We start from the raw sequence: 23299 nt of genomic DNA on the forward strand, positions 1-23299 counted from the left end.
GTGAAAAGCAAGGACAAAACCATCAAATCACAAAAGACCTATTTTGTTTTTTTGAAAATTTCTTTTATTAACAGGATAGGTATGTACAAGTGCAGATATTCCAACACAGTCATGAGCTCTACAATCTGATATGTACATATACCCTCAGTGTCAAGTTCAACAATTATACATTTTCAATTTTAATCCCAGTAATCCCATGCTGAACCCCTCCCACCCCTTGCCTCCCTCTCCCGGCACTTGTATGCAATCTCAACCAAACTTTATGATGCATGGCTCCACCTATCACAGCAGGTTTCCAATTTTGGACACAACACAGGCCCCATGGGGTTTATAAACATAAAGATTGCGTAAGGTTGCCATTTGTTGCACCTAGAATTGTACTCTCCCATCCGAGTGTAAGTTGGCACTAAGCATAGGACAATCTACACACATTTTAAGTACATTACCCTTCATCCTAACTGGCTGCAAATGAGGAATCAGACTCAGTGTCCCCTTCCGCTTCAAATACCCCAAGTGTAGTATTCCAATCCAGGGAGATCGGGGTTTTCCTGACGCTCTTCGCGCTGTAGTGTCGCACCTTCTGCCTTTCCCCAACGCACCACCTCCGCCCTCCACATCTCTGGGTCAGGCGGCCTGGCCGACTTCCAACGCATGGTTATAGTGCGTTTCGCAAGTAGTAAAGCCAGGTCAGTGAATCGTGTAGTTACACTTCTTTTGCGCTCTACAGGCCCCAGCTCTAATATGGCATATTCTATGGTGTCAATCGGCCTGGAAGGAGCCAGTTTAAGTATCGCCTCATGTATCGTTTTCCAGTAGTACCCTAATTTCGGGCAGTCCCATAACATATGTATTAGCCGGGCGTCCTCCGCGGCGCACCGGGGGCAATTATCAGCTGTGGTAGGGAACATAGCATGTAATCGGTGAGGTGTTAGGTACGCCCTATGTAGAACCATAAGTTGGATGAACTTAAACTTCGGGTTTCTTGACACTTTCTTTGGAACTTTGAGGATTCGTTCCCATTCTTTGTCCCTGATCGGCCTTCCGATGTCTACCTCCCATTTGGCTCTTAGAGGCTGTAATGAGGTTGCCCTCCCTGTTCTTATACCATGTGTAATCCATTTAGTCAAATCGCTACCCGGTCCCATGAGGTACTGCATCGTCAATAGCGGGTTTGTAAGTGGCTCTTCCCCGTGCGGCGCCCATGTCTTTGCTACATACCGACGCACTCCGGCATGCAAAAGGAATATTCCTCCCGGGGTATGATACGTGTCACGAAAGTCCTCAAAGCACATCATCCGGCCATCTGCAAACAAATCCCCGACTTGTGTCACTCCCGCGTCGTGCCATATAGTGAGTGTTTGGTTCGACAACAGCCCCGTCCCCAGTGGGATACCTAGTAGTGGTATTGTGAGGGCGTATGAGGACGCAGGTGACGTGTACTTCACTGCCTTCCTCCAATAGTTTATCGCAAGTCGAAGCAGCGGAGGCGTCGACATAGGAACCTCCGAACGAGGTAGTAACAGTGTATGGACATTCCCCCTTGACCAGTCCGCCTCCGACATGTCAATTTCATGCAAATTTCGTCCTGCCAGCCAGTAAGCTAGCCACTGTAGTTGGCAAGCATAGTTGTATTCCCGGAAGTCAGGGACTCCCATACCGCCTGTGCCGGTGGTGAGCTGCAGCTTGGACAGGCCGATACGCCTCCGCCCCGAGCCCCACACTAGTTCCGTTAGAATCGTATTCAGTGTCTTTAACATAGCAGCGGGTACCACAAATGGCAGGCTCGTGAAATAGTAGATTAGGCGGGGTAGTACAACCATGTATTGAGCCAGTCTCGTCGCCAGAATCTTACTCAGGACTTTATAATCTGTGTTCAGATTTAGCTAAGTTAGCTAAGTGCATTCCGTCTCTTCCCGGTTTCAGGAGTGAGACTATCAGCGCTTGTAGGGACGACTGTGGCAGTGTCTGCGTTTGTAGTGCCTCTTGGTACACTACTTGCAGGCGCGGGGCAAGTAGGTCAATATAGGCCCCGTAGAACTCTGCTGGGAGACCGTCTGTCCCAGGGGTTTTGTTCCTTGGGAATGCACGTATGGCCTGCCGGACCTCCGCAACCGTGATAGGACGCTCCAGGTCCTCCCTCTGGCATACCTCAAGTCGTGGGAGGTCTAGTCCCTCCATAAACTCCACAAATGCCGTTTCCGAAAATTGCCGGTGTGGGCCGTAGAGTATTGCATAGTAGTCCCTGAAAGCAGTGTTGATGTCCATTTGTGTCGTGGCTGGAAACCCCCCTAGATCAGTAACCTCTAGTATGGGCAAGTGCGCAGGGGTATCACGTATGATGCGGGCCAGTAAAGGCCCCGATCTGTCCGCTTGTGCGTGTTGCCTGCAGGTGTATTCCCTATAGTCCAGTACACGCAGTTCCTCTAGTAGTTCAGCGTGACGTATGTGTGCCTCCTGAAGCGGCGTGAAGGGCAGGTTCGTACCTGCAGCCTCACTTTCTAATAGTGCCAGTTGACCCTCCACCTCACGGAGGCTTTCTATTACAATACGTCTCATGCCTACCCGTGTGCCCATTGCCTCCCCTCTGATCTACACTTTGAATGCGTCCCATTCCACATGCCGGGAACTAGCAGAACCTTTGTTCACGCTGAAATAAGTTGTAATGGCATCGGCAAGTGATGACTTAAAGACAGTGTTTTCCAGTAAGTTCGCATTGAGGCGCCATGTCGGGATAGGTGTCGGGACCCTGCCCCACTGTAGTGCCACTTCCACCGGGTTATGGTCAGAGAGGGTCTTACCCATATGTCCCGCTGTGAGAACCGCCTCTAACAAGGGCCTGGTACAGAAACACGGTCTATTCTAGTGTGCAATCTATGGGGCGGAGAGTAAAAGGTGTATTCCCTGTTTAACAAGTGTTTACTACGCCATGTGTCCGCTAAATCCCACCCCTCTGCCCACTGCACTAGTGCGTCTGCCTGCCTCCTACTTTCAGTGGCATGCAGAGGCGCGGATGCGACCTGTCCAGCGATATATCCAATACTGTGTTAAAATCCCCGCCTATAATCCACTTGTATTCCGCCCAGTCAGCCAACACACCATTCACGCTAGATAAAAAGTCTGATTGGCCTGAGTTCGGTGCGTACACACTGCCAAGCACAACCGGGGAGCCATCCAGCAATCCACGCACAAAGACATATCTACCGTCTTTATCAATTCTCTTCTCTACCATCTTGAAGGGTACTGAGTTCCTGATCCAGAATGCCGCCCCCCTTGAGAATACAGAATAAGAGGTAGCAAACAGCTGTCCCTTCCATTTCTTGAGCAGTTTTGCGCTCTCCGCATTGTTCAGGTGGGTTTCTTGGAGGCAAGCTATCATGACACCCCTCCGGTTAAATTGTGCCAATATTCTGTGTCTCTTGTGAATGGACCCCATGCCCCGTACATTCCAGGAGCATAGTTTGTAGGTATTAAGGGTCCCCATGATTGTCTGCGGTGGGCGTGTTCAACAAGCCTCGAGGTAGTAAGGCCATGTGTACGGTATGCAATGATCCAAGTGCCATTAAAACGTGTAACCCCCTAACTTGAAGGTCCTCAAGCAAAAAAACCCGAGGTCCAAACCTTGTCGCCCAGCGTGGGCAAAAGTCAAACCAGAACATGTCTATATGGTGGGGGGGTGTTGTCCACGTACACCTGCCCGGTACCTGTTGGTGGTAGTACTGTGTGCCCTGAGCTGGTGTGTCCCCATTTCCCATCCACCCTTTTGCGTCACTATGCGTGCGTTTCATACACTACCACCTGGAGTCTTCCAATGGTGCAGTCAGAATTCGTTTGCTATTTGTGCCGTGATCTTGGGGAATAGCTGCAGGCTATCCGCAGAGCCGGACACCTCCGTGCGTGTGCCCGAAGTGCTGTCCACATCCATTTTGCCTCTGGCATCCTGTGCGGCCAAAGCCGCCTCTGTCAGCTGGGCTACATTTGTCTTCTTCCCATGCCGGTCCGACGCTGTCCGTCCGCTCGCTGCCGACTCTTTCGTGTGCTCTTCCCTCGCATTGGTCCGCTGATGTTCCCCCAGGTGTGAAGGCCCTCCACCGTGGTCCTCCTCCAATGGGTCCTGCATATTCGGCGGCGTCGTAGTCTCCTCCATCCACTCCGCTGCCTCTTCAGGGGTGTCGAAGAAGTGTGATTTATTGTTGTACAGTATTTTGAGGCGAGCAGGGAACAGTAGGGCATATTTCAAATTTCTGTCCCGCAATTTACGCTTCACTCCTAGGAATGTAGACCTGGCTCGTTGCACCGCCGGAGTAAAGTCTGGGTATACTGAGATGGTCTTATCCTCATACCTTAGCGGTGCCTTCTCTCTTGCCACCCGCAACACTGAGTCCCGGTCCTTATAGTGCAGAAGGCGTGCTATCAGGGGTCGCGGCGGCGCCCCCAGCTTGGGCGGCTTTGCAGGCATTCTGTGCGCTCGTTCCACACTATACAACGGGGTGAGGTCTTGTGGACCGACGATCTTCTTCAGCCAGTCTTCAACGAACTGCGTGGGGTTCCTCCCTTCGCTTCGCTCCGGAATTCCCAAGATTCGGACGTTGTTGCGGCGGGCCCGCCCTTCCGCGTCGTCCATCTTGTCCCACAGCAATTTGATCTGTTTCTCCATGCTTTCTATCTTTGTGGAGTGGTCCGTCTGCTGTGGTATCAGATCGTCAAGCGCGAGCTTATGTTCCGATACCCTCTCTGCTAGTTTGTTGTGGTCAGCCCTAAGGAGCGACAAGCCAGTGGCCATATTATCCATCCGTAGTTCCAGTGCCTCTCTGGAGGCCCGTATTTCGGCCAGTATGAGGTCCAGCTTCGCATCCTGTGTGCCTTTGCCCGTCGGTGGTATGACTTCCATGTTGGATGAGGCCAGTGGGTCTTCCGATCCAGTGGACTGCATGTCCGCAGTAGTGCCCTGGTCCTGCACCTTGGGCCTGGGTTTCCCGATGGATCTCGTCTGCAGGGCGGCGGTGGTCTGATCCCACTAGCCCACTTGACGCCCAGGCGGGAGTTACGTATCTTCGGGCGTTCGCTCACTCTGGGTATGCAGCGTCCCTCACTAACGCATGTATCGGCTCCGGGGGGTGTGCACTACTATTCCTAAGGTATTTCAATGTAGCTGCCAGATCCCGCTATTGTTACAGGCCCGCACTCTTGGAAAGCGTCACAGCCATATCCCTCCCCGCTGGGGTTCAGCGTGTCTCAATGCTCGTTGAATCAGGTGGCCGCCGCTTACTGCACTCCCGGGAGCCGCGCCATGCACACACAGGGGCAGTTGGTCCGCTTTACTCCACTGGTGTTGACCCCCGAAAAGGGAGCCTCAGCATGTATTCCGTAGGCGCGCGTCGAGGCTCCTCTGTTGTGATGCACCGTGCGCGGTGCTGTAGCCGTGCCCGCCTCTGTGTGTGTTATCCCAATGTGGACATCAAAGTTCCGGCCTTCGGAGTCCGCCCTGCACGCTGTGAGGCCGTTACACTCCAAGCGCCGCCATGTCAGTCCGTGTGAGTGTCTCAAAATGGCACCTCGCGCCACAGCCCGGGCTTGGAAGCAGTCGCCCCTCCCGATGAGGCCACAGGGTCTGCCCGGACTCCACACGCACCTCACGATACCCGGCGGGGCACCCCGGTCCGCTCACGGCTGCACTGCCAGACGCTCAGGCCGCCCACACAGTCGCAGTCCTCCAGGCGGTGGCGTTCCGGATGTCCAGCCCGCTCGCTCCCTGTGATCGTCCGGAGTCGGGCCAGGGGACAGGTCCACGCCGCCTCGCTCGAGCCTCCCCCGTGCAAGTATATATCTTGCCGGCGCTGTCCTCCATGCGCTATAGCAGGGTCGCGCAGTGTCTCACTCCTCCGGCTTTCTCCCCGTGCAGCGCCGGCCGCCATCAGTCAGCCCGGCACACCTGCAAACTCCAGGCCGCGGCTCGGCTCAGTAACCCAGGCCGCGTCAGTGCCTTTCCTCGCTCACGGTCCCAGATGGTGCTACGGGACTCGTGGTCGGCGTCACTAGTTCGCCACTCTGAAAGCGACTCCAGGGGACTCAGTTGGGTGATTGGGGGATGCAGGGTGGCAGGATAATCAGCAAGTGTTTCGGGCAAGAGACGGAGCTAGGTCGCTACACGTCCGCCATGTTCGGCTCGTGACCACGCCCCTTCATCACAAAAGACCTATTTAATGGCTTGCAAGTTGTATTACAGTGAATGTAACAGAAATGTGAGTAAACTCTCAGCGGCTCAATTGCAAATGTTTTTCAATTTTGATGCACAAGAAAGTGAGTTGTGGGTGTAAATGTGCAGATCCTGATAAACATGACCTGTATCACAAGACATTTACACCAATACATGAGTATTACGCTTACAGATATGGCAAGAAAGCTGTCATTACAGAGAGATTCAAAATACAATAAACACCACAAAGCCTAACCCTGATCTAACCTAGATTTCAGTTTGTTTAAATGGACGCTCTCAGATCTTCCGTCTTAGTAATTAATTGTGGCCCACCACATGTGCCATTCCTCGCCCCTTCCCACTTAAACCTCATGTGAAACCATTAGTCTCAATGCTTCAGGATAAAGAGATAGTCATGCATCAATAAGCAGACAATACACATTTCTATCGTCATACCTCAAATGCTAAACACATATCCTTACATCTGCATGGAAAAACTCTTACATTAGATGGTGTCTTTGAAACCGAACCCAAAAAAACAGAGTACTTCTTCTTCATCCCCTCTTCAAAACTATCTTGAGACACTCGTAAAACTTTTCATCTGATCTTTCCTTATATCTTTCTCCATGTTGTACGGCAGTACGGCTGAAAGTGAGGCGGAAAAAACGCTATGATGCAGCCAGCACTCGTGGAAGGGACAGGGCAAGCAACACAGGATGGAAGGGGGCATGAGGGAATGGGCAATCAACACAACCCCGCAGGGGAATAGGGCAAGCAACACAACGTGGGGGGTCGGGGGGACAGGAGGATGAGGCATGCAACGATATGCATGAGGGCCGTACGGTGGATGCAGCAAGCAACACAACGTGGGAGTGAACAGGGCTAACATGTACAGCGGGTGGAGAGCGGGAGAGTGCAACCAACACAGGGACAGTGGGAGGAGACAGGCATCACAACGAACAGCAGAAAGAGTCAGAGAGCGAGCTAACAATGCGTTGTTGCACTGCAGGAGGAGGGGGCAAGTAACACAAAGGTCAGCAGAAGGAAGGTGGCAAGCATAACCAATGTCATCAAGAGAATAGCGAACTAGGATGAGGATGAGGAAGACGACTGACAGAGCAAACACATGCACTCTTATGGAGTGTTTCCACAAGAAATAAAAAGAAGCTTCCAAAGCGCGAGCAGTGGTAGGAAGCAGTTCCTTGGGTCTTACTTCAGAGAAGGGCCACACATAAGAAGAGGACATCAAGTTGGCATGTGCTGACCAAAAAGGAACAAACAAATGAGAGTGCAGAGCCAAGTAATAGCAAACAATGGGCGGGCTCTTAGCCCCAGTAAATAAACAAACTGTCTCGCAGGCAACCGTGCATGCACTGTCTCAGAAGACACCTAACAATAGCCATAAGTATTAGTTGGACATATCTTACTGGCACTGAAACAAATCACTGTTCACCAATGTCCACTATATAATGGATTTAAAACAGAATAGTTTGGCAATATTGGTACGCAAGACTTCAGTTTTACAAAATGACAGAACTGAGCATGGCCACCAGTTCACTCTCTCTCGCTTGTAAATTCATTCTAAGGCTTACCTCGTCCAGCTCCTCTAAGATAAAAAAAGAATCCAATCCCTTCCAGGCACTTTTGTCTCCCTGTGATACCTCTTCCCATCAAAGAAGCCACAATTCATGGTTTCCCTTTGCCATGTAGCTGTTGAATGACAGTGACAGGCACAAGTACTATGCAATTGGGTCTGATTTTTTTTTTTTTGTTTTTTAAAGTTTCAAAAACCTTTATTGATTCATGAAGCATGGTACATCAATGCAATAAAAACAGGTAGCGCCATTGAGCATTATAAAGCAAAGTTTAAGCATCTTTCCCTGCTGTGTTGTACCGGACAATTATCGGATACTGAAAAGTTAACCAACGTTTACCCCATCCCCTCCCTCCCCCCCTCCACATAACATAGAATTATATCGTAAGAAGCAAATGTCCAGAGTAGTCCGGAAGCAGTCTATGTGCGTTGCGAACTCACATCAGTTGAAAAAAGAGTGTCCTCCATCTCCTGCATCTAGCCGTTTCATAAGTTAATGAGGAGATATGATATTCAAGCAGTGACCCCAATAAAGGAACCTCATTCGACCCTACGTCTATAGGCAGACAGAGCAAGAAGAAATTACAGGTTTAGCACAATAAGTAGGTGAGCAGACGTGGAGTGTATGTGGGTGAAGATTCACTCGGATATTGCAGTGGGTGGTGTTGCAATGGGTAGAGACTCCCCTGCCTGATCTTCCTCCTCCTCTGCTCTCAACTTGAGGAGGTATGCCGTGAGTGGTACCCATATGTCTTTTGGCTGTGAGGTGGGGGGTAGGAGTTCTGCATAATTGTGTAATCTCTCCTGCCATGTGGACAGAGAATGAATCCAACATTTAAACTTGGGGGCTCGTCCTCTACCCCAGCGGCAAGCTATTAAGCGCTTAGCGAGCAACAGGCTGAGGGCTAGAAATTTTTTGTGTATGGTGACCACAGATTGCGTCAGCCCCAAAAGTGCCTGGAGTGGGCATGGAGTGAGTGCCACACCGAGCATGCTTGTAAGTCCTGCAAAGACTTGTTCCCAGTACCTAGCAATCTGTGGGCAGAACCATGCTAGATGTATGAAATCGGCACCAGCAGCGCCACAACGGAGACAGCAGTCAGAGTCACGTAAGTGAAATTTGTGCAGTTTGGCAGGTGTGTGATAGAGCCTGTGAAGGAATTTATAATGAAGTGGCCGCAGTCTATTATTGCTTGTAATCGTCTGTGTTTGAGTGCAGCTGGCTTCCCACTGTTCGTCCGTGAGAGGTGATTTCAGGTCTCTGTCCCATTCCAGTCTAGCTTTGACAGGGGCAACGCCGGGCGCAGTCTGTGCATGCTTGTAAAGCATGGATAAAACGTGCCGAGGAGCATCAGGTTGTACGAGAGCGTGAAGTGGAGCAAATGTATCAGGCTCTGTGGGGAAAGAGGGGGTTATGGCCCGGACATTTTGCCCTAGTCTGGTAAATAGGAAAGTGTCCATACAAGAAGGAGGCACATCCCCAAAAAACTGTTCCGCCGTGCGGAATGTGCCTCGTATATACAGGTCTCCCCAGCTGCATATTTTCAATTTACGGAACATCGCGTGGCATATGACTTCGCAGGTGACTTGTAGTCTCGGGCCATTAAGCAAGGGAAGGTTAGGCGAGTAAGCAAAGGGGTTATGGAGAGCATTTACAAGACGGTTCCAGGCCTGCACAGTGCAGTCTACAGTGGAGGGGTCACGGCTTCTCTGACTTACGGGGGTATGGATATAGCCGGTGGGGGCCACGTGGCCCACCTCTACAGCCAAGTGAGCCATATATGGTGGTGGGTGATACCAATAGACGGCGAAGTGAGCTTGCGCGCAATCGTAATATCGCTCAAAGTTGGGTACTTCAAAGCCTCCCAGGTGGAAGGGGAGCATAAGAGTGTCGAGGCTGAGACGCGCCTGTTTCCCTCCCCAAATAAGACGTGTAATCTGGGACTTGAGGATGCGGAAGAAAAAATTGCCTGGATTATACGGGATATTTACAAATAGGTACAATAGTTTGGGTAGTATGTTCATTTTAATTAGCGCAATGCGACCTGCCATGGATAGGGGAAGATGCAGCCATTTTGTGATGTTGTCTGGGATCTTGTCCAGTGTAGTGCCATAATTGGCACGCATCATTGCTTCCTTGTCCCTGTGGATATGGACACCTAGATATTTCAGATCTTCCTGCTCCCACACCAACGGGTAGTCAAGCTGAAATGGGTGCGTGCTGTCTGTGAGCGGGAAGATTGCTGATTTGGCCCAATTAATCTGGACTCCCGCAATCCCTCCAAATTTCGTAATTTCACGAAGAATTGGATTTAAATTCTAACAGGGCTTCTCAATGTACAGCGTGATGTCGTGAGCGTAGAGCGACACCAGAAGAGGTAGGGAGCGATAAATGAGGGAGCGGTGGTTGTGCTTTTGCCGGAGTATTGCTGCCAAAGGCTCAATTGCTAAGGCAAATAGGATGGGGGATAGCGGCCAGCCTTGACGGGTCCCCCTTTGGACAAGAAACGGAGTGGATCTGGACCCGTTGAGGAGTACAGTAGCTGTGGGTTGATAATATAGCAATTTCACCTAGTCCAGGAAGCTGAATGGTATGCCTATATGTTGTAACGTGTCTAGCAAGTAATCCCATTCTAGTGAATCAAATGCCTTAGTGGCATCAAGGAAGACTGCCACGGCGTCACATTTGGGGTTGAGATCTTGGAGCACAGCGTGAAGTGTGCGGAGATTGTGAGAAGTAGCACGATTGGGCACAAACCCAGCTTGGTCCGGAAGAACTAAGCGTTCCATAAGGAGATTAGGTCTCGTGGCTAAGACCATGGCTAGTATTTTGGTGTCGCAGTTTATGAGAGAGAGCGGTCGATAAGAGTCGCAATGTGAGGGGGATTTACCTGGTTTAAGTAGAGAAGTAATAAGCGCCTCTTGCATAGTACAGGGCAGGCTTCCCTCCTCCAGGGCGGCATAGTACACCTGTTTCCGGATGGGGGCCAATATGGGGGGCAAAGAGTTTATAAAAATCAATAGGAAGGCCATCCGAGCCCGAGGCTTTGCCAGAACGCATACCCATAATGGGGTCAGTAATCTCATCAAGTTCCAGTTCCGCGTGTAGGAACTTCTGCTGTCCCTCCCCCAGCCATGCCAGCGCAATGCTATCAAAGTATGTGGATAGGTCAATGGGCTCTCTTCTGTGAGAGGAGTATAGTGTCTGGTCTCCCCAGTGGGAACCCAATGATGAAGCATGTCATCAACTAGTGGTGAGTGAGGGTTCTTTTAAGAAAAAAGTTATTTTCTTTTCACCTAATTCACACCTTTCCTGTGTTTTCTGTTATTGTACATATGGTTGCAAATTTGGAATTTTTAAGTTTTTTTGCACCACTAGTCACTCTTATGTTGTTGTTACATAGTATCTTAGAGGGGTAGAGGAGTGCCCGAGCGACCCTAACTCTCCCATTGTTTTCATTTATTCAACAAATAGTCATGAAAGCAGAACCCAGTACAAAATAAATGACCAATTATACAAAACTATTTAAAAAAGGGGAAATATACCTTAAGTATAAAAATCCGTAAAAATATAAAAGCAACAATGATAAAATTCATATTCTCCTCTCAAAAAATGTACCTATATACAAATAATAGAGAATACAGCATACAATATACATTTGTTATAGTGCCGCAATCGCTTTTGGTCTTAAATATGTACATATCTACAAAGATTAGAGAGTACAGCGTGCAGTATACATTAGTTATAATGCCGTAATCGCTTTAGATCTTATAATCCATGCCCAACCTAAAAATTTTGCAAGGACGAGTGGTAACCATGTTTCGGTATGAATTAGTCTAAGTGCAACCTCACATTTTCCCAAGACTTGGCAGATAGGGGCCAACCATGTGCGCCGCAGAACTGTCCATCACCACCCCCTTTTGTACCGCTTTTGGCCGCCATAAGTGTGGCAGGGTATGCTCAGACGTGAGTCCCTTGCTCACTTTGCCACTGGATTCAAGCAAGCCGGGCTGAAGACGGCTGGAATGCCAGAAACCGGTCCTCTGAAGCTTGTTTCCGGTCCAGGGAAGACATGGCTTGGCAGTTCGGGCTGGACTGTTCCCATGAGGCACAGGGTCAGACTGATTTGCATATAGCCATGTCTGAACTGGGGTGGCAGAGTGGGCTTAAGAACAGTGATGGATTAAACCCAGATCTTTTGACTGGGTGTGAGTGTTTGATTGATTCAGATGCTCCGTCCATCACCACCCCCTTTTGTACCGCAGAACTGTATAGGCAGGACACACAAATAACAAATGGTCCAGAGACTCCAAATTTGCATGACAAATGGGGCAGGAAGTGTCATCTGCTGTCCCCCAACTTGCAGTGAAAGACTTAACAGGCAATGTGCCCACTCTCAATTGAAACAAGAGCTTTCTGTCATGAGGCTTTGTGATGGTGTCCCAGTAAGATTCTAACTTTTGTGTTGGTTTAGCCATAAGGAATTGGCCCGTCAATGTCGAGGGATCGCTATTCCTGAAAGTGTTGCCATCCACCCATCCCCAGTATCTTTCCTTCAGTTGTACTTTCATGGGGAACAGGGTGTTCTCAGGATTCTCCCAAAGGGCAACCATACCAATGTTTACTAGTATAGATCTAACATTCTTTACTCATTTGATTTTCATGTAACGGTCAGCTCTTATTAGATCTTTTAGGCCCTCAACATAGGGTGACAATTCAGGGGTTGACCAAATTCTCCGCCAGTACAGCAGGGGGCCTAGTCTTGCACTGTCAGCTAATGCCTTCCTACCTATGTCACAAAGTAATGGCTGTGCTGAAGTACTTTGTGGAAGGTTAGTGATTTTCCGTAGGAAGCTATTTTCAGCTACAGTCAGTTTAGAAAGATTTTTAAAACCCCAGAGCTCTGCCCCATATAGTACTGCACTAACAACTTTCATATTATAAATGTTCAGGACTGGACTGACTGGTTTTGTAAATGATGCATTAAACTCAGCCAGAAGAGTACCTGCCAACTGGTGATGTTTCAATGTGGCCATGTCCAGTTGCTTGCCCCATCTCATGTCGCCCTACATAAGGACCCCTAGGTATGTGAAATCTTTTACCTGCTCCAACGGACGCTTATTCAGCATCATCGCTCCTCTAAAGGATCTATGGGGGTTGAATGTCATATATTTTGTTTTGGTAATATTTATCTCTAAACCCCGCAGGTGGAAAACTTCCTCGAAGAGTGTTAAGGCACGCTGTAGGCCGCTCAGTGTTTTGGCGATTAACAGCGTATCGTTGGCGAACTTGAGGATTGGAATTTTCACACCCGCCAGTATAGGAGCGTCCGTTGTATTATCTTCCAAGAATTTTACAATCCCATAAAAATGGAAAACAAAGTTGGGGCCATCACACAGCCTTGTCTTATCCCCCCTTTTCACTCTGAAAGGGGGAGTGACCTGGCCCTGGCTTCCCCACCTGATTTTTGCATGAGTGTCCTCATGGAGTCTAGCTATGAGAGATAGTAATTCCTGGGGCATCTTCAGGTCTTGCAATACTCTCCACAATCTATTACGGGAAACGAGGTCAAAAGCTGACTTTAAATCTACAAAGGCAGCATAAAGCTGCCTTTTTCCAAAACCACTGTTTTCCAGTAAAGTAGAGTGAAATTAAAGGTTTGGTCAATGGTACTTGTGCGTGACCGAAAACCTGCTTGGAATGAGGATAAAATATCCTGCTCACTAATCCAATCCTGGATTTTGTTTAGCACCAGGCGTCCCATGATCTTTTGTGATGAATCAATTAAACTTATGGGTCTGTAATTCCCAGGCAATGACTTATCCCCCTTTTTGAATAATGGGATTATCTCCGCCCCTTTCCATGACTCTGGTACCGACATACTTTTAGCAATTTCATTCATTACAATCAGGATGTATCGGTTCCATTTAGCTTTATTGGAAAGGAATATATCAGCTGGGATTCCATCAGGGCCTGATGCTTTTCCTCCCATCAAGAGACCCAAAGCAGTATCGACATCAACTTCATTAAAAGCTGATCCATCATAGTAGGTATATGAGAGCTCAAACATATCCCTATCATCTATGCTGCAAGCATATTGGGATTGGAAATGCATTACCCATTGATCTTGGCTTATGGGATTTATCGGCTCTGAAGGCCGTCCCAAATAGTTTTTGGATTCGCACGCACATTTGAGATCCTGCCATGTACTGCCGTCCCAGAGTTTCTTTGCCGTTTCCTGGCTTTCATATATTTCTGCCTGACAGACCGAACCTTAATCGTGTCACCTTCCTTGATTGCTTTCCCCAAGGAACTACGGGCCTCCTTACAGTCCTTAATAAACCATTTACTTCCCTTCTTATGGTGAGTACCCTTATTTTTAATGGTTTTATAGAAATAGGTACAAAGGTGTTTAAAGAGCTCAGCATGAAATCCGATAACTATCTCAGGTGGTGCCATGTAAGCCAGAAGATCTTCCAGATCTATTATTGCTTCATCTACATCTAATGAAATCCTATCTAGGACTTCAGGCTTTGCTAGTAAATTTACCCATTTCAATCACCTCATGTCATTTGTAGGAACTAAATCTAGAATTATCAATTCCCTGCTAGAATGGAAAGCATCTTTTTCTACCACTATCTCAAAAACTGCAGTTAATGGATTATGATCACTCTCCATCCGCTCGATTACCTTCATGTCCTTTAATGCATGCCAAAACTGGCAATTAATTAATACGTAATCAATGCGGCTATGACTGGAGCCATTGTTAAAAGTACATACACCATCTCTGTCTGACTGTGTTCTACCATTTGTAGCCCTTAGTCCTTTCTCCATGCAGAGAGAATTCATCTGTACTACCCCATCAGTCCATTTTTTTACTGGGATTATATCTAGTTTCGGGATTCTCCAAAGAACGTCTTCATCATCATAAAAATTATAGTTCCCATTTAAAAGGGATCGAAAGTGATGTTATAATCACCTGCTAATATTACATCTGTGCCCCTAGAATATTGATCAAGAAGTGTATCCAGAGCTACTAGCACCTCGGATTTCCTTCCCTTGGTCCCCCTGGCATAGATGTTATAGACATCAAGCTTTTCGCCCACTCCCCACATCAACCTAAGCGCTAGTATATCTTTATTATGAGACTCTAAGACCTGCACCACAAAGCCAATCTCTTGGCGCACCCAAGTTGTTAAACCTCCTGAGGGTCGACCTTTTCCGCCAGGAACTGCGGGACATAATAATTTAAATAGCCTACACAATTAGTTGAGTCCGTTGCCCAGGTTTCCTGGAACAGGCAGATGTCATGTTGTGCAACAAATGACTGCCAATCTGATTATTATTTGAAGCAGTTATGCCTTACCTTTTCCTTCCTCCACTCCCAACATCCCTTCAACACCAGAAGATTTCAGAAGAGCATCTCCATCCTACTACAGGAAGTGCGCCCCTTGCTCTAAAAAGGTGCCTTAGAGGGTTTTATGTGATTTCATTGAACAATGATTTTATGGAATACCATTATTAAGAATCCATTTCACCTAAAGTGTTTAGTGGACATGTGCAGGGTAAATAACATTTACCATTTCATAGATGGCAATTCACAGAGTCTTTTTTTTACGAAGTTGCCTTTTTCATGCTTATTTTCTAAGGTGTAAACGCAATGGTTGCAGTTCTTACTATTAGAAACATTTTTGTCTGAGGTATGTATTTCAGCGCTTTACTTCAGGGTACATGTTTTCGTATTTGTATCTTTTACATGGTCAATCAATTACTCAGATGTTTTTAATTCGCAAAGCCCTCACCACCCATAAACACCATCTGTGAGGTTTGTGGTGTATTATATGGTGTGGTTGTGCGACATTTCTGTATTATACACTCAAAAAACCATGTTAGTTCCATTCAGGCACATTTATAAAACCTCTGGCTCAAACCTAGGTAGCTGTGGCTTCGAGCAGCAAGGCTTAAACTAAGAAAGGAACTAGCTTGAAGCATTGAGACGTATTAAACAACAGAATAAGAAAGTTACACAATACAAAAGAAATCCAACACCAATTTATAAAATTAGATTATATTTTTAGACTCCACCAGAGTGTTCTGCAGGTGTAGATTGTTAAGTAAAACTTAAATCTCAGATTTTTAGTCCAAAGCACAAACAAGCATTTGTAACCGTAAAGTGTGAAAATCTTTTTAAAACCTGTAAAGAGTTGTTTGACTACTCCGGTCCGGACTTGGTGACTACTTCTGACAGGGAGAAGGTCAGGGGGGCCAATAAAGAGCATTTGGACAGTTATCTGGTCTCGAGTCCACTTCAACACTGTATGTCAGGACTACTATAGACTTCAATGGAGTGATGCTGATAATACAGGATGCTGAGGTTGCGGTCAATAGTGGAGTTCCTGTGGTTATTCCTCGGTCTACGGTTGAGGTGGGTGACTTTGGCTACATAGTAATGTCCCTTGAACTCCTCTTTGGTCCAGCAGAAGTCCAGTTACAACTAGACTGCTGGTCTCCCTCCGGTCACAGAAGTTCCAGCGGTTTCCTCTGGTGAAAGATAGTGGCTGTCTTTGGTGACCAATCTGCACTCTGATGGCTCTCCTGGGTTCAGCAGAGTCAGTTGCAACTTTTGAGTACTGAGAAGTGGTCTTCTTGGCTGCACGTTGGTGGTCAGCAATTCGGTGAATGTGGCTACTGCCTGGTCAGATTGGGCTACTTAAGCTTTTATGGCTCTGATGCTGGAACAGGGAGTCCGCTGACTGATCCTTGAAGTTCACCTTTTATGTCTGGGGCTCTGGAGTGACTTTCACATTGGCCATATATAGAAAAGGGAGACTCAGGCACCACAGGCGCATTTCTCTCTTTGCTAGCTCAAGGAGCAGCAGGTGCAGTCTCTCTTACCGAGTCCAGGAGTCAGCAAGGCTGTCCCCCTTTTGTCCTCCCTCCAGCCCAGATGTGACCTGAGGTTCTGGCAGCCAAGGGTGCCCTATTTATGCCTAGAAGGTGCCTTTGGGGGACGAAGTGGTCACTAGCCAATGAGCTACCAGGTTTTCTTCCCCTTTGATAAGGACCTCCGCCATGTGTGGCATCTTAGCTATCCCAGAGTGCACTACTCATAATGTAATGTAAATTTTATTTATAAAGCGCGGCTTATGCCGAGAGGCGTCTTGGCGCTGTAGTATTCTAATCAAAGGACAGCGGAGCTGAACACTTCAGTAAACAGGAGCGAGAAAACTTTATCTATCCTGTGTAAACAGCCACGTTTTTAGTGATTTCCTAAAACTGAAAATAGAAGTAGTTGTTTTTAGAGAAAGTGGCAAATCGTTCCAAAGCATTGCTGTTGTCCTGTAAATACTTCGCCCCACCTCCCCCCCTATGTGACCTTTTTAAATGGGGAGACCACCACATTCCAGGCTGAGCCTGAGCGCAATGTTCTTGCCGGAATATACCATTTACATCTTTTCACAAACCTGTCTGACCCTACTCCGTGCAAAGACTTACATTAAACGCCAAGCACAGGGCTGTTAACTTGCACCGTTGTCTAACTGGCAACCAGTGTAGTCTTCTGATGGCTTCTCTTGCTGATTCATATTTAGGTATCTTGAAAATGAAGCGGGCCACTGCATTCCCACTCCCAAGATGTATGAATCCATCTCTGGGTGTGGGAAGCTTGGTGCCTAAGGTGATTCAGTCATATTTAAGAGCAAATTGTGGTACGTGCAATCAATTCTTTTTTCACTCTGGAGCACTGCCAGAAATATAGCACTTACAACTGAGGTTTGCTCTGCTACTTGGTCTAAAATCACAAATCTGCTTTTGGTGCAATTTGGTCAGTCATGTGAAGTCAGAACCCATGAAATATCTCCTTACGTGAGGGACAATCAGTGGTTTTCAAAAGCACTATTATTTTAAAAGAGAGAACTGAACGCTGAGAGAAGAAGTTAAACAAATGCTCCCTCGAAGAAGCCTACATTTTTTGCAAATTTAGGCCCTAAGCTCTTCCTATAAAAAATCGATCTGGAAAGCTAAGCATGTTACTTTGAACAAAACCTGGGCTATGCTCTACAAACAATAATTATTATGTTTGTAACTTTATGAACAGCATATCAATAGGGAGCAACCGAGCAAAGAGTGCAAATATACCAGAGGACATCTGGATTAACGGTAGTAAACAACTCTACAATAATAATCTTTTAGTAGTGTATGACCAGAGTTCATTTGGAAATTTGAATGAGAGTTTGACTTCATTTTTAATGGTAACCAAGTTTGAACTGTCATCATGAAGTCAACAAAAGATGTTGCACCTGGTCCTAATGGCTTGCACACAGCCCTCTTTAAGGAAAATGTGCTGTTTTGGTCATAAATCTTGGTGTCCTTGTATAACTATTACCTTCGCTCAAATGCAAGTCCTGACTCCTGGAGAAGTTTATTTCAATTTTAAAATCTGGTCCCCCAGGGAATCCTGCTAATTATAGGTTAATTGCTTTGATCGATATAGAGGCAAAAACGTTTGCATCTTTGTTACTGAAAGACTTAGAGTTAAGGACTGATTGTCTTAAAGTTATTCCAAAAGAACAGAGGGCTTTCAAAAAGGAAGTGGTATGATTTCTAACTTGACCTCTTTTTCTATTTGTATTGCAAATAGTTTTATGCAGGGAAGCTTCTCCTTCACACCTATTTTGTGGATCTAAAAACAGTCTTTGATAGGGTCCCGAGACCAAGGCTGTGGGCTAAGCTAAAAAAAAAACCAAATGGAATATACAGTCTATGTTGATGAGGGCAATGAAATATTTCAATTCTATTAACAACTCAGAGGCGAGGATTATGTTAATCTTTTCATCATTTATTGCTCAACAGCCATGTTAGATCTTAACATTATCAACATAACAAACTTAATTTTCCATAAACACTTGGGGGGGAAAAATTAAGTCACAACAGCCAACAGTCCTCAACCAATCCGGTCTCAGCCCGGGATATAACCCTCCCAGTCCTCTGTCAATAGCCCTCTTATCTTCCTGCGATTAGGCCGCCCGTGGGAGTTAATCACTCCTGTTTTGAAGAGTCCGACCCTACAATATTAAGAGAGAGAGCTAAGCAAGATGGGAAAGCCTTCCCTATCATGGCGGGAGGAAAGAAAATGCAACACAAGTCACAGTCGTACATGAAAACAATCTGTAATGCAAACAACACAGTAAACGCTATACTTACCCCAATATGCCTGTGTCACAACCCGGGTGGGTTATCAGTCCTGAGGAGGTGGGTTAATCCTCACCCTCGAGTTCTTAATAGAATTTAAACTTTCCTTCACGTTACTTAGGAACTATTTAATTCTATGTCAGGACCAGGAGATGAGGATTATGCTAGTTCAAAGCTTTTCCACCACAAGAGCCGCAACGGAGGAGACTGGTTTAAAATAAACCCTCTTAAAGGTTGAATCTGAGGACTAGTCCGCTGCATTCATAATGTTCTCCAAACGGACTCCTAATGTAAAAGCTTTGGAGGCCATAGCACCCCTCGTAGAGTGTGCACCAAAAACCTTGGTATCTACGCCTGCCTCCTGCATAATCCATTTCACCCATCTTGCGATGGTTGGTGAGGAAACTGCTTGAAAGGGTCTCTTAAACGCAATCAAAAGTTGCCTCTCTCCGCGAGGTCGTAGCTCCGCCGTCATCGCTTCATATGCCTTAATACAGCGCACCACACATAGCTTGGGGACCTCTGGAAAGGCCAGATACGAGATTACTTGGGACTGAGTTTTAGTTCGCTTGGAAACATGGAAGGTGATCCCCTCAAGAGTAAAAGACCTTTCTGTGATATCTAGGGCTCCAACGTCTGAGACTCTCTGGCATGAAATCAAGCACAACAGGATAGCCAGTTTGGCCAACAATGGTTTCCGGGAAAGGTATTGGTTGCTCGGCCATGCCGATAAAAGAGCAAGAACCTTGTTTGCGTCCCACAGGGTGGAATACCTGGGTTCCGGGGGTAAAGATAACCTCACACCCCGTAAAGCTTTCTAACCAGAGGATGTTCTCTAAATAGAGAGCCCCCAACCGCCCCATGTCCAGTGGATATTGTGGAACTGAAAGTATTCACCGATCTGTACGCCAGTCCTTCAGCCACTAAGGAGGCTAGGAAGTTCAAGATGTGGACAACGTTGGTCCTCACGGGATCTAGACTCCGTTGCAGACACCAACCCACCTATCGAGACCAGGCTGAGCGATATCTCTTGACGCTGCTGTCAGCCCAGGCTCAAGAGAGGATATTTGCAGCGTGTCTTGATAGGCCCGGCACCTGCCATCATGTTCTGTAATCCTCCAAGCCATTAACTAGAGGTTGCCGCTCATCATCAGCTGATGAGGATTCCCCGCCGGATCGCTAAGGAGATGTGGAAACAGGGGTAGACGGGTTGGAGAAGCCCAAGAAAGTTCTGCCAGAACTGGAAACCATGCTTGCTACTTCTATATCGGGATGATCAGAGCCACATCTGCCTTCTGCCTGCGCACCTGAGCTGTGAGACGCATGATCATCACAAAAGGTGGGAAGGCATAAACCTGTTCCGGGACCAATCCTGCAGAAACGTGTCGGTCCCGACTGCCTCGGGGTCTGGCCTCCAACTAAAGTACTGGGGTAGGTGGCTGTCCAGGCGAGATGCACAAAGGTCGATCGAGAAAGGACCCCAAAGGGAGGAGAGGCTTGGAAAGACCGCCAGACATAACTTCCAGAAGCTTGCATCCCGCAGCTAGCGGGAGTGCCAATCTGCTACCTGATTAACCGACCTGGGAAGATGCTACGCCCTCACTGAAAATTGGTGGTGGAGGCAGTACACCCAAATGTTCTTGGCCAGGTCTGAGAGGGCTTTGGAGCGGGTGCCCCCCAGATGGTTGATATAGCAGACTGCTGCCACGTTGTCCATCTTCAGCAGTAGGCAGGACTGAACGCCGTCCCTGGCCTAACAGTTGACTGCAAAAGATCCTGCCAACAATTCGAGGCAGTTGATTTGTAGTGACCGTTCGGCGGCAGACCACTCTCTGCCTGTGGTGAAGTGACCACAACAAGCCCCCCAGCTTGTGCCGCTGGCGTCAAATTCGATCACCAAATCCGGCAGGTACCCATAAATGGCATGCCCATTCCACGCCTCCATGTGAGAGAGTCACCACTGAAGCTCCTCCCTGGCCTCGTCCGAGAGAGGGACACATTGTGAGTACGTGAGGCCGCGCCGAAGATGCAACGCCATCCGACATTGAAGAGCTCGAAGTGAAGAGGCCCGGGAAAGATGGCCTGAATTGACAAAGACAGTAGGCCCATCACCCTCGCAATCTGGCGTAGAGAGGTCCTCTTCCCTTGCCAACGTTTTCCACACCTCGTGCCGGATCTTGGCTATCTTCCTGGGTGGAAGGCTCAGTGTGGCTGCTCTCGAGTCAATCACAAACCCTAAGGAGGAAGGAACGCATGCAGGGCTTAAACTGGATTACGACTGGTTCATTTCGAAACCCAGGGATTCCAAGTGGTGGACCGTACGCTGAAGGTGATGCTACAATGCTCCTGGGCATTGGTCCATCAAAAGCTTGTCGTCTAAGTAGACTTTCATTTGTATGCCTGACGCTCTGAGGTTTTCTATCACAAGTCTTAGGACCTTGGTGAAACACCAAGGGGCTGACGACAGGCCAAAGGGTAGAGAGGTGAACTCGAGAGTTTGGTCCTGCCATTGGAATTGAAGAAAACAGCAATGAGGCGAGTAAATAGGTAACATGAGATACACATCTTTTTAGTTCTGCCAGACCATCCAATCGCTGGGGCGGTGGATACCCTCCATTTTGAAGTGGTGGCAAACCAACCAATTGTTTATCTCCCGTAAATTGATCACTGGTCGCTGGCCACAATCTTGTTTTTGGACTAGGAACAGATTGCTCAGGAACCCTGCGGGATGGGGTTGAGTAAGGCACACTGCCCCTTTTCTCAGAAGCTCCTGAGCCTCCAGCTCAAACATGGACGCTTGCTGCCCGGAGAAGGGGATGGGATGCGGGGTATTAGGCTGAACGGGGGAATTATAGAACTCTATGTGGAACCTCTGAATGAGAGAGAGATAACTGCTTATTTGTTGATTAATTAAAATAATTACAAAAAAGTACATATCAAGCACAAAGTCTGATTGAACATATACGGATACAGTGCCTTAACATAAATTGATCAACAATTGTTTAACCATTTTCCAGTTAGGGACTATAATGCATTATGCTAACAGCAAATAATGTCCATTTGTCAATAGCAGTCCACAATTTCTAAATAAAGTGCAATGTGCTCACGTTACCCAAACTAATGTGCAATGTGCTAGCAGCAAATATTAACAATTTTGCAATGACAGCAGCAAAAAGAAAAAGCAATTTTTACAGATTGTCTGCAATTATTAGCAACAAGATATAAAGTGCATTAAATTTTCGGCGACAAAGCTAAAGTGCCTTATGCTATCAGCAGCAAAATATAAAGTGCATTTAATTTTTCAGCGTCACCAAAACCAATGTGCAATGTGCTAGCAGCAAGTATTAGTAGTTTTTCAATAACAATTAGCAGCAAAAAAAAACAAATAATATATATATTTTTTTACAGATTATCTGTAACTATTAGCAGCAAGATATAAAGTGAATTAGATTTTCAACTACAGAGCTAAAGTGTCTTATGCTATTAGTGGCAAAATATAATGTGCATTAAATTTTTCCACAACAAAGCTAAAGTGCCTTATGCTAGCAGCAAAAAGTTATAATTTAATGTTAAAAAAGGATATATATTACAAGGCTCCTATCGGGGATAAAGTGTACCTACTCTGACCTCTAAAATCATAAAAATAACTGAACATAATGTGCCAAACATAGTTATAAAATTACCTTTGATTTTACAACATACATATATTACACAATTTCAAAATGAATTAAAAATGCAGTAAAATAGCCCACCTACTCCCTAAAAACAATAAAAATCATTATGGCGTTGCCGTAACGGATTTATCCTTTACTTAAGATGTCAACATTACATAATTTCTTTTATAATATGAACATTGACACCATCTAAGCAGAATATAATTGCCGTTCTACAAGTTCTAACTCCCATTTCTTTAAAAATGGGTTTTAGAAATGTCTTCCTCTCCTGCAACATTTTTGGACATAGTGTTACAATGTGCAGCAAAGTTTCCTAACACAGCCCACAAAGCCTACAAATATTCAATTATCATTTATACTCCCATTTTGGGGTTCCATGTTTAGTTGGATATATGCCAAACCTTAATACCATAAATTTCTTTTTGGTCAAGGGTTTTAAATGAAAAAGCAAATAAGGTTGGTCTTACATCTTTTCAAAGGATTTAGCTATAGACCAGAAGTGTTTTTTTTTCCTCAACTCATCTTTATCCATTATTTCTGACAGCAGAGCAACGGTTAAATTAATTGATTTTTTATAAACCGTTTTACTCCTCACTTCATCTACTAAGTTTGGTCATTCAAAATTAGATAGACACTCAGATAAATCA

The 23299-nt window shown here is 46.6% G+C and overlaps 1 protein-coding gene across 2 annotated transcripts in view; it reads left to right on the top strand.

Annotated features, from left to right (window-relative positions):
• The window catches only part of SLC25A40 (solute carrier family 25 member 40), a 389459-nt gene that overhangs the window by 244286 nt on the left and 121874 nt on the right, over positions 1-23299 (top strand). The window lies entirely within an intron of this gene.

This window comes from Lissotriton helveticus, chromosome 10, assembly GCF_964261635.1.
Source record: "Lissotriton helveticus chromosome 10, aLisHel1.1, whole genome shotgun sequence".
NCBI lineage: Eukaryota > Metazoa > Chordata > Amphibia > Caudata > Salamandridae > Lissotriton > Lissotriton helveticus.